Consider the following 11703-nt stretch of genomic DNA (forward strand, 5'->3'; position numbering starts at 1 on the left):
CAGCTTGGAGACGCGAAGGCATGGACTCCACAAAACGAGTGCAATAATCAGTTCCTCGCAAGTCTTCCCAAACTTCTTGGCAATGATTTTCCACAGCTTGTCTTGATCGTTCATTTCGATTTTCCCATCTTTGGACCATTAAACCCCATAGATTCTCTATGGGGTTTAGATCCGCAGACTTAGCAGGCCACGGTATGACCGTTATTTCCTGTCGACGTTGATGGAGCCAGTCTTTTACAATCCTGGCCCTGTGTATCGTGCAGTTGTCGTGCACAAAATGAAAATGTGGCAATTCTTCCCGTGGATAAAATGCCCTTACGGTGGGAAGCATGCTTTCCTGTAACACGCTGAGATAACATTGAGCGTTGGTCCTGGGAGGTAAAGGAACCAGCTCACCTACACCGTCCGAACTCATCCACCCCCACAAATTTGCACTGATGCGACCCGACTCCCTGTTTGGTATAACATGGTCTTCCGCATATCGCGTATTGTCATAACGCCAGAGATGTAAACGACCGTGGTCACTTGAATTAAACGACTTCTCATCGGAAAATATTGTCGAACCCCAATCAAAATTTCGGTACTGTTGAGCAAAATTGACTCGAGCGATTTTGTGATCTTCCGTCAAAGCAATTTTGTATGCGGGACGTCTATGGTGAAGATCCATAGAATGCAAATGCTTTCGGATGGTATTGGGGTGGCAATTGAAGCGGTCTGCGAAATAGTTGGTAGATATAAACCCATTTTCCATGTAGCTCTCTCGCATTTCATTGCGTTGTTCCATTGATAGTATCGAGACACCATGATTGCCTTGACGGTGATCATTTATATCTCCTTCTGCGGCATACCTATTTACCCACAAACTGACAGTATTTCGCTAGAAAGGAATGAATAGGTTAGATATTTTCTTAATAAAATCAATGTGTTTGGAAATTATTATTTTGTAGAACCTTATACCTGCACATTTAACGCGTTTGCTATTGCACGCATGCTTAACCCTTGCTGGTGCAAAAATATAATTTCATGTCTAGTTTCGTCGTTTATTGCCGGTGGCATATTTGATTTTTTTACTAGATTTAGATAGCTACTTTTCCGCAATTAATGTTACAGCGAAAAAAAAATTGACAATACTCATTGTCAGATATTTTTTCAAAGTTAGAATTTGAGTCAGAAACTATCAAGTCTCTATTAAACATTTCTATAGCTACTGACAGATTATAGGATTATATGTAGACTATCAAAGGTTAGAGTCTGGCTAGCCAAAAATTGTTGACAGATATTTCGTTGTTGTATCACCAATTGTCTATGATTTGAAAAAAAGCTAAAAGTCAGTTGTCGATTTATGTCATTCATTCAAATTGTTTGCGGTTTTTATGGGGTTTATTTTAAATAATATTAATAATTTCTATGCTGAGTGAGGTTCACAAACTATTATTTAAGCTCGTAAATAATTACGACAATGTGCGAAGTCGACGTGTAGCGTTGTATAATGAAAAAGTGCAATGTTTACAACTTCTAACCAAATGTAAACAAAATACGAGGTTGGTGCTCTATAAATATTTTGATACTTTAAGTACTAGTTCTAACATTTGCCGATTACTTTGATTAAGTACGTGAATTTATTAATGCCTGATCGAATCTCATAAATAGGACAAGTGTATAAAGAAACGGATAAATTAAAAGTTCTGAAAAATATCTATAAAATCTAAATATTGGAACGTAAACATGTGTGTTTGTCGTTGACTGTACTTTAAATAGTGGTAGAAATTATGTGAGCTGACTTTGAGTGCACTTAAACGTTTATTTAGCTTATTTCCTTAGGTACCTTATTTGTGCACAAAATATCAAAGATATTGTCTAGTATCAAAACTATAATTCCTACTACACAAAGTGTGACCAGCCCAAGATTTTTTGAATTTCCCGCCAATAATTTAGGTAAAATTTCAGTAGCCAGACTCTATCTACCATATTTCCACAAAGGTTACATAAGTATTCAATTAACGTCAACTAGGAGCTGTGACACATTTAATGATAGTAAAGACAGCAATAGCATTTGTCTCTCAATGAAAAAATAATTTGAAATTGCCTGATAACATGGATATTTATATAAATATCTCGACTTGAAAAAAGATCTCGCCTATTAATGTCAGTTAAATCATGGCATCCAATTTGAAAAAAATACTAGTAGATTACTAAACGGTTTTAGACGAATTCATGAAGAACTCTCGTTATCCAGTTTCCGCTGGGAACAACGACATCTAGCGTCTGATTCAAACGAGTAACTTCAAAATTTAATGGCCGTTGGCTAATCCTTTTCGTAGACGAAGGAATTTTTATTACGTCAACTAGTTTTGACATAGTGAAATTTTGACGCAACAAAGCAACCAAGATATCATCGGGTAACATCGGTGTGCTACTCTGCAGCGGCGCCACCATAATGAATACCAATGAATTATATGGTGAAATGATGTACCTAAAAGGTACATCATGTACATATAATGTTTATGGCCGTACCTGTGATAGGAAACGAAATAATCGGCATTGAAAGTGGCGCCGCTGGGGAGCATACTCCCCAGCGGCGCCACACAGTACTCATAGATAGAAATGATATTAGCAATTTTTTTCTTATGTAAATTGATGTACTAATGCTGTTTATTACGTACCTATTGAAAAAAAGAATTATTTTGCATTGATTAGTGATTTTATTTACATTTTAATTCCGCATTCCGCCTAAACGGTATGAGTTGTAAGAGAGGCGCGCGGGTGAGCGAGATGGAGATAGAAATTCTTCCCGCGGGACCGCGCTCCCGCGGCCCGCTCCTGTTTTCAGTAATAAATACTTTTGTTTTTGCTTTCGTTATGTTTCTGTGTCTGTACTTCTGTATCAAAAGGAAAATGAAATATATTAAGTTCGTTGTATTTTTTATGATTAAAAGTATATAATTAATAGTAAGTTATTTGAGTTATTTGTTTTACAAGGGGGCAAAGTTATTGTTTAACCGCTCGTGCTAATATCGATACCCGAGATAGCGTAAGATCCCAAAATTTAACCACGAGCGTAGCGAGTGGTTCGGAAAATGGAATCTTGAGCGTTGCGAGGGTTTCAAAGCACGAGGGTTAAACAAAATTTGCCCCCGAGTGGAAACACAAAATTTTTCACCACACCAACCCTTACCCGTAGCAAATATTAAATGTAAAATATTAAACGAAATCAAATCCAAATGAATGTTATTAGATATTTATCATCTAAAATCATCATTTAAGAGTCAATTCTTCCAGAAAACATAAGAAATCAACTCAAAATGTACAGTTGATTACCTTGCCTCACATGTGAATAAAATGCAACTTTGCTATCAGTTTTTGAAGTGCAAAGTACTTAAGCCTTTCTGAGCTGGTGTGGTGAATTTTACATTTTCTGTATGATAGTTTCAAATGAGAATTCTATGTTGTTTCATTGTGATTTTCAGTAGTCTGGTTTTAATTTTTGAACTTATTTATATTTTTGTGTTGGCTTTCGTTATGTTTATGTGTCTGTAATATAGAGGTACAATAATATAGAGATGAAACGGGGGAGGCGCCTAATGACTGAACGAGATACACTTATAGAACTTTCAGTAGGAGTAGCAGAGAAAGCGGTACTATTGCTTGTCCTTGTCACAGTCTCACTTTTTGTTTGTTCCCCACCATAAATTCAGTATGGGTTATGGTGGGCAACAAATAACCCGACCGAATTACGTAGATTGTTTTTGGTATATTGTCAGGAATGTTAAAACGTGTTTTTAATATTGTCGCATTGCGTATGTTTTGTCCCTCACGGAGGAACGCGCACACCACTTCTATAGGATGCTACCTTCTATGGTCTGTAAAAAGAAAAATAGTTATTTGTTTTACTAGGGGGCAAAGTTGTTGTTTAACCTCGCGTGCTAATATTGGTACCCGAGCAAGCGAATGATTCCAAAAAAATAAAAACAAAATCAAACCAAATCAAATTCAAATTAATCTTATTAAGTATTTATCATCCCAAAAAATCATTTAAAAGTCAATTCTACCAGCAAAAAAAAGAAAACAATTCAATATTTGCATTTGATTACTTTGCCTCACATGTGAATAACTGATAGCAATTATTAAGTGCAATATTGCTAGCCGTTTTTGTGCAAAGTAAGCCTGTTTCAAGATGGTGTGATGCTGAAAATATTTAATAACATTCATTTGGATTTGATTTTGTATGATATCTTACAGTTCATATTTTCTCGGGTTTGTGTGATGAAAAATGTTTTATTCTATTCGGAAAAGAGCTTTTTCTTCCCTGTTAGGATGGTCAAACTGGCACTTTTCCTCCCTACAAGGAGGAATCAAAGTAACAGTTTTCTGTTCTAGCACACAATTTTTACATTATTCGCTTAAATAATCTATTTAAGCATCAGATTGTGTCAACACTAAGAATCTTTAGTTTCCTCATAGTTGATGTGAAAAGCAGTATGGGTCACACGGTATCAAAATTATTTCGTCTTGGGCGTTAACACTTGAATCCCTCATCACGCTCAGGATTCTACTTTAGAAGGTTTGTGTGATGAGCACTTGATCACAGATATTTTTTTCTGAGTCATGTATGTTTTCTGAACTTTTTCAACTTTGCCCCCTTGTAAAACAAATAACTTACTATTACTGATTTAAACTTTCACGATTATTAAACATTATCAAACTGCACAACGGGACTTAATCGCGTATTTAAGTTTTAAGATTTACCTCCGACGTTTCGAGGACGGCGTTGTCCCCGTGGTCTCGGAGAAGACTGGCTCAAGTTGACATCAACATCTTCTAGCCGCGAACTTAAATACGCGATTAAGTTCCGTTGTGCAATTTGATAACTTACTATTAATTATATACTTTTAATCATAAAAAATACAACGAACTTAATATATTTAATTTTCCTTTTGATACAGAAGTACAGACACAGAAACATAACGAAAGCAAAAACAAAAGTATTTATTACTGAAAACAGGAGCGGGCCGCGGGAGCGCGGTCCCGCGGGAAGAATTTCTATCTCCATCTCGCTCACCCGCGCGCCTCTCTTACAACTCATACCGTTTAGGCGGAATGCGGAATTAAAATGTAAATAAAATCACTAATCAATGCAAAATAATTCTTTTTTTCAATAGGTACGTAATAAACAGCATTAGTACATCAATTTACATAAGAAAAAAATTGCTAATATCATTTCTATCTAGTACTGTGTGGCGCCGCTGGGGAGTATGCTCCCCAGCGGCGCCACTTTCAATGCCGATTATTTCGTTTCCTATCACAGGTACGGCCATAAACATTATATGTACATGATGTACCTTTTAGGTACATCATGTCACCATATAATTCATTGGTATTCATTATGGTGGCGCCGCTGCAGAGTAGCACACTAACATCGGTCATATCGCGATCGTGCCTACTAACGAAAAATACCGAACCCATTATATTACACGACTAAATTGCGTCCATTGCCAAGTGGCTCAACATTCCCATGTGGTGACTGTACCTATAAGAGTTCTGGCAGACAAATGTCATGATTGGTGGTCATGTCGAAGTTTGGATTAAGATTAAAATGCATCTTCATGATTTTCAAATAAAAGCTTCATTCATGTCTGTTTTTTCAACGGGTAATTAATGTAATTATGGTGCATTAGGGGCCCGTTTCTCAAAAACTTGTAATTTGTAATACAAGCGGATTTCACTTTTTGACAGCTTTTGTTAGAAAGGGACTTCCACTTGTATTACAAGTTACAAGCTTAGGTACACTATAGAAATTCCAATTTACCAACATACATACCTATAGTTCATTTTTTTTAGCATTAGAAAGAACTTGCAAGAAGGTAAGCGATCTTGTGACATATATTTTAATTGAAAAACGCTTTTTAAAAACCAAAAACTATTACTTATGAAAGCAGAAGAATATAAATGATCGTATTAGATTTATTTTCAAAATGTGTTTTTCAATTAAAAGACACATAAAGATAGTTTACCTTTTTTCTAATGCTAAAAATGTTGTCGGTTGTAATGTTAACAGCTTAAAAAGGTCCTTAAACAAAATGAATAAAACAACATGTAAAATAACAATCTTATAATTAAATATGATGGTTCTAGCTATACACGCGGGTTGTCCCGACAGTCTATCGACTCGCACCAATACGTGGGCCACACTGAAAATTTCTGGATTCTGATATATGAGATGACTTATATATCTAAGTGGCCTGTCCAGGAATGTTCAGTATGCCCTAAGTACATAATAATATTTGGCTCACAAACACAGAAGGATGATATTGCGCAAGCTATTATCGCAGTTTTAAGATCCACTTTATCAAGTTACCATTTTGTGAAATGTCAATAATGAGAAAACCGTCTATCAGGTAAGGTAAGACCGTCTGCTAGCTTTTTTATCGCTTCTAACTTTTACGTTGATATACTCCACTTACAGAAGGTCGGCAGACCAGAAGGAGTGAAGTTCTTCCTTTCTGACTGTGAAAGAAGTTCGTATACAAATACGGATTCTTGCCCTGTGAGGTTCTTACCAACCGGCCAAAAGTTTTACAAACCGGTCTACTCCACAAGACATTAATTCTTACCTGTTACCAATTTGTTGCTACTGCTGGGCATTAGGTATATACATATAATTTTTGACCATAATAAAAGTTCTAAAATATGTGGCCATTGGCGGTAACCCATTCACATACATATCTAGGGACTGGCTTTACGGGCAATAATAATGAGGCATGACAGGGCCCAGTACAGCGGTTTGACATCGCTACAACGCGATTGGTTGATGAGTTCGCATCACGCGCGCGATTGGTCGCAACTATTTGCGTTAGACTGCACGATTGGCTGGAATTCGTGAGTAACACCGCTGAACCAGTACCATTTCTAGTGCCCGTAATGCCAGTCCATAGATAAATACGTCAATGCGGTAACCACATGGGAAAGATCCCACCTGTACCATCGCCCACACTGTAAATTGTCCAACGGTGGACCTTATTACAAAGACCTTATGGTCCACCGATGGAAAGTTAACAATGTCGCTGTTTGTACAAGTGCAGTGGTAACAAATTGATGTTCATTAACACCTTTAATGGTGAATAGTGACTATCTATACAAAACCAGTTTACATGCATTATAATCAATACATTGCGCTGTTTCAAATAAAATATTTACATTTTTGTGAGAAGCAGCGGCTACAAAGCCAATATATAGCGGTAATCGCACTGATGCGGAACCGCCTGCCACTCCGGTGTGGGAGCGAGACGACGTTGAGCACGGATAACGCGCTGTCCCACTTGCACACTGGTTCCGCATCCAATGTGAAGACCGCCTATTACGAGTAGGTATAGTGGCGTTCAAAAGTGCACGGATAGATGTCGACCGTAATGCCTTAATATTACGGTTGAAACCAGTTTTGAACGCCAGTGTACACGATCTTGTGATAGATAGATACAAGAAATATACTGCTTATTTACTTCCGTATTTCAACAATTGGAAAACAAATAATAAAATAAACGACGTATCGGGTCGTGACAAAACCGCCAACGTGTAAAAATAATCAGTCAAACCCATACCCTAGGTAAATATTTTATCTATGACTCAGTTACCTAAATGATACCAAATCTTAAGCCTCCTCCACACTCGTGCGCGAATCGCGGCGCGAAGCCGCGATTCACGCGCATAGTCTGGAGGGGGCTTTAGAGCATTTAGTAACTGGAGCCTTGGCTGTCATTTTTTGTGCAAAACAGTCTTCAGATTTTAGCGGGGGAGGGGCACGTCGAATGTATGCCTATTTCTACATGATTTGTACGTAACGTACAAATAGCCATGTCAGATAAACGTCAGTCCATACAAAAGTTTGCACAATTGTACAAGGTTTTCGGCAGAGGGGTAAGCTTTTAAAGGCGACTCCGGTTATTAAATGCTCTAAGTACCAAATCAACAAATGTGTCAAAACTGTCATTCTTAATAGTCCCGGCGGCCTAGCACGGTCGCGTTTTTATCCCTTGTCACCATGCCTGTCACGTTCTAACAAGTTTGTAAGTGCGAAAGGGACGCGCATAGTGATAGTCGATAAAAATGGAACCGTGCTGCGCCCGCAGGCTAGAGCACACCGGCGCATGCACTAAAATGTTTGAGCCGTGCACGCACACGTCACGCAAGCAGTGTGACGTGTCTTATAAAGATCTATATATTACAACGCGCACGACTCCGAACAGACGTCTGGTGTGCACAGGCCTTAACATCGGAACCCCACAGCGGCGCACGGCCGAACAAATGAACGTTACTCCTACAAAGGTATACGGAGTATCTTATAAGCACTATTTTGTGGGAAGTAAGGTAATCTATGACAGGAATAGACTCCGTAACGCTTCATAGAAACAATGGACCCGCGTATATTTTTTGCGCAGCTGTGAGCTTCTACCTTTATTAATTAACTATCCAAAAAACAAAGCAAAATATAACAGATGTCTACAGCACTCATGATTTCTTTATGACTATACAAAATATAAGAAATTATACTATAAAGGAAATAATTTGCAAAGTCAATTGAGGAATAGTATAAGCAATTCGTTATTGGTGCCAAAAATACCAAAGATTGTAACTTTTTGGACAAACGATTTTTTTTTAAATTTATGATAAGGGTGGGGAGAAAGGTGTAGGTCCCCCTTCTTCCACTGATGATACGTCAGTTATATTTAGTAGTTGTGAAGTATTTGTAACACAAATTTCAATATTTTAGAACAACTACTTATCTATTGTTGCTAGAAAAGTTAACATAAGCCTTATTATTACTGTATCTATAGATTCGATATTCGAATTTAAACTGTCGTGAGTCATACTAACATTAAACTAATTTGTGACGTTTTCAACCAAAAGGTGTGGTACCTTTTGTCGGTTGTCGATAGGGTTGATTTCAATGAAAATAGCGCCTTATACAGTATGTGTCCGACCATGGGGCTAACCTTTTGGCCGCCGGACCTAGTCCGCAAAGACGCTCACTCACACGCCAGAGCAAATTTTAAGTAAACAACTAATAAAAAGTTTAGGGATTGCAAATAGTGATATCGATATTTACAATTTATGGTAAAAATCTTTTTAATTTAGCTTTGTTCTTATCCTGTTTTAATTTAATTCCAAATTGCCAAAATTAAACATATGTTTTACACCCGAAAATGTTTAAAATATAGGGATTTAACATATAAAACAACCACTAAACAATGTCGATTCAAGACGTGATATCGCCGCACTAGGCTGTACGAGAAGTCTTTTATACAAGACAACGGCGCGCATGGACTGCCCGCAGTGCAGATCGACAAGGACTGTTTCCGCGCGTATCAAGTAATAATAGTCTCTAGGTCAACGGCGTAAGCGCTTGTCGGTACGTAAACTTTATTGGCGTAACGTTAAAGCTGCGCATCATGTGTCGATAAAGTCAATATACCGGAGCTGTTTTAGTGAAAATTACACGTGGGTTGAATTTTTAATGAGTGAAGATATTATTCCGGAATTAGAATCTATCATTATAATTTCAGTTTGGTTTACATTAATCTATAGGTACTCTTATAAAAAAAACGGTCAACGACTTGTTATAAAAAAAATACACATTAACTTCAATATTATAACAAAAAACTAAAGTCTGATAAACAGGTATGTCCCTGTACTACTCTTGTGCGAAGCGGTCGCTGCGGTGTATCCCTTCCCACTAAGCTATAAAATAACATCAAATATTTTTTTTATTTATCTCTTCTGCAATTAAAAAGTCCACAATCTACAAGGGCAAATTTACTTGTCTGCCTCTACTTTATAGAGCTAAAGAAGCTGCCTGAACTTTAAATATAGTTATGCCTATCTGACTCTCGTTCTACGTATTCTAGTAAGTAGTTACCTAAAATTGGCGATTAACAAGTGTTCAAATACTTAGATAAAAACATATTTCTGACTTTATATTTACTTTAAAAATTCCCATATCGAGTTAACATTCCCATCCCTAGCTGTCTTTTATACAAGACAACGGCGACGAGGAACATGAATAATGTTGAAAATTGGAGCAATTTTTTTAAATGCCTTATTATAAAAGAAGGGATTTATATAGCGGCTTAAAAAGCAAATAAATGAAAAAACAAAGACCTTAAATATGAACACGAGTGTAAATTAAATTGCAATTGTTATTATTTTCACATTAACTCAGTGGTTGAATTTGTGTCTTGTATACAAGACGACGGCGCCAGCGTAACGTTCTATCGTTGTCTTCTATACCGGACAACGGCGGTCAAAGGGTTAATTCCAGGGCCTTATTTTACTCGCTAAACTGAGCTACTTTTACTATGGGACCAACCCTATAATCGGGGAATATTTTTTGGCTTTTCCATAGAAAACGTCGACATCTGATCAGACAAAATGTATGAAAACGTAAAAAAAAATTTCGGGATTTCGGGGTTGGTGCCATAATAAAAGAAGCTCAGTTTAGCGAGTAGAATCGAGCCCTGGATTTAAAGCCCGATGGTCATTAACACCCTGTAGAAAACCGACAAAAGTACCCATAAAGTAAATATGTCGCAATGACATCGGACAGGTGGAATACCACCCTCACATATTTTTAGTCACTCGCGCGACATTTCTAGCACTAACAGTGCTTAACAACATTCACGTTAAAATACGTGAGTGAAACAGTAGCAGCCCAATTCGAACAATGCTAATAAATCACAGCGATACGATACCGATCTGTCAGTGTCATTTCTTCAACCAAAAACGTCACTTTTTACACTGACAGCTCGATATCGTATCGCTGTGGCAATTTATAAGCATTGTTCGTATTGGGCCGTTGAATCAGTTTAATGTTAGACTCGATATTGTATTACATATTAATCATTTTATTATAAAGTGAAGACACTCAGTTTTCTTTAAGGGCCGGTTGCATAATATGATCTGTGAATAATCAATAATCAAAGATATGTTTACATTTATCGCCTTATTACAAGGGAGTAAGGTGCAAAAGTGTAAACATATCTTTGACGTCGACTGTACGCTAAAATTTTACAAGGCTTTCCATCGTTTGCAGAGTAACGTTATCAGTCTGTTAATTGTACACACTAGCAAAATGTTACAGCCATTTTGTACGTGTTCCCATTTGTCCCCACCAGACGGGAACAAAAAGGGAAAAAGTAATACTTTAGCTCTAGCTTGACCCCGCCTGGTATTTCCATTAATAAGAATGGATGGTTTTTAGTAGTAAACAAATACTTAGAATTTTGAAAGAAATTTCTCAATACTCCCCACTTCATGCTCATAGGTCGGGGACAAATGGGAATACACAATTTTGTACACCATTGTACACAAATTTTATTACTAAGTATTATCTAGAAATGGAGTTGTCTTTAATATTTGTATGCAGAACAAGTTATAATATCGCTATATCGGTGAACTTTTTTTTTCAATTTTTTAATAAGTGAATATACATTGCAACACACACAAAATACAAATTTTAACATTGTTTTGAACATCGTCCAGTAAACTAAATAAAGAAAATACGGCAAAAACAAAATCTACATCACCTTACAAGCTAATCTATAAAAATATGGTATGCATTTTATGCAATACAAGTGAGTCAAGGATTTGAGAACCATACAATACTTTTAATATTGTAGAAAGCTACGTTGAGGCAACATTTTTTTGAGAAAT

Source organism: Cydia fagiglandana, chromosome 11, assembly GCF_963556715.1.
Source record: "Cydia fagiglandana chromosome 11, ilCydFagi1.1, whole genome shotgun sequence".
NCBI classification, from domain to species: domain Eukaryota; kingdom Metazoa; phylum Arthropoda; class Insecta; order Lepidoptera; family Tortricidae; genus Cydia; species Cydia fagiglandana.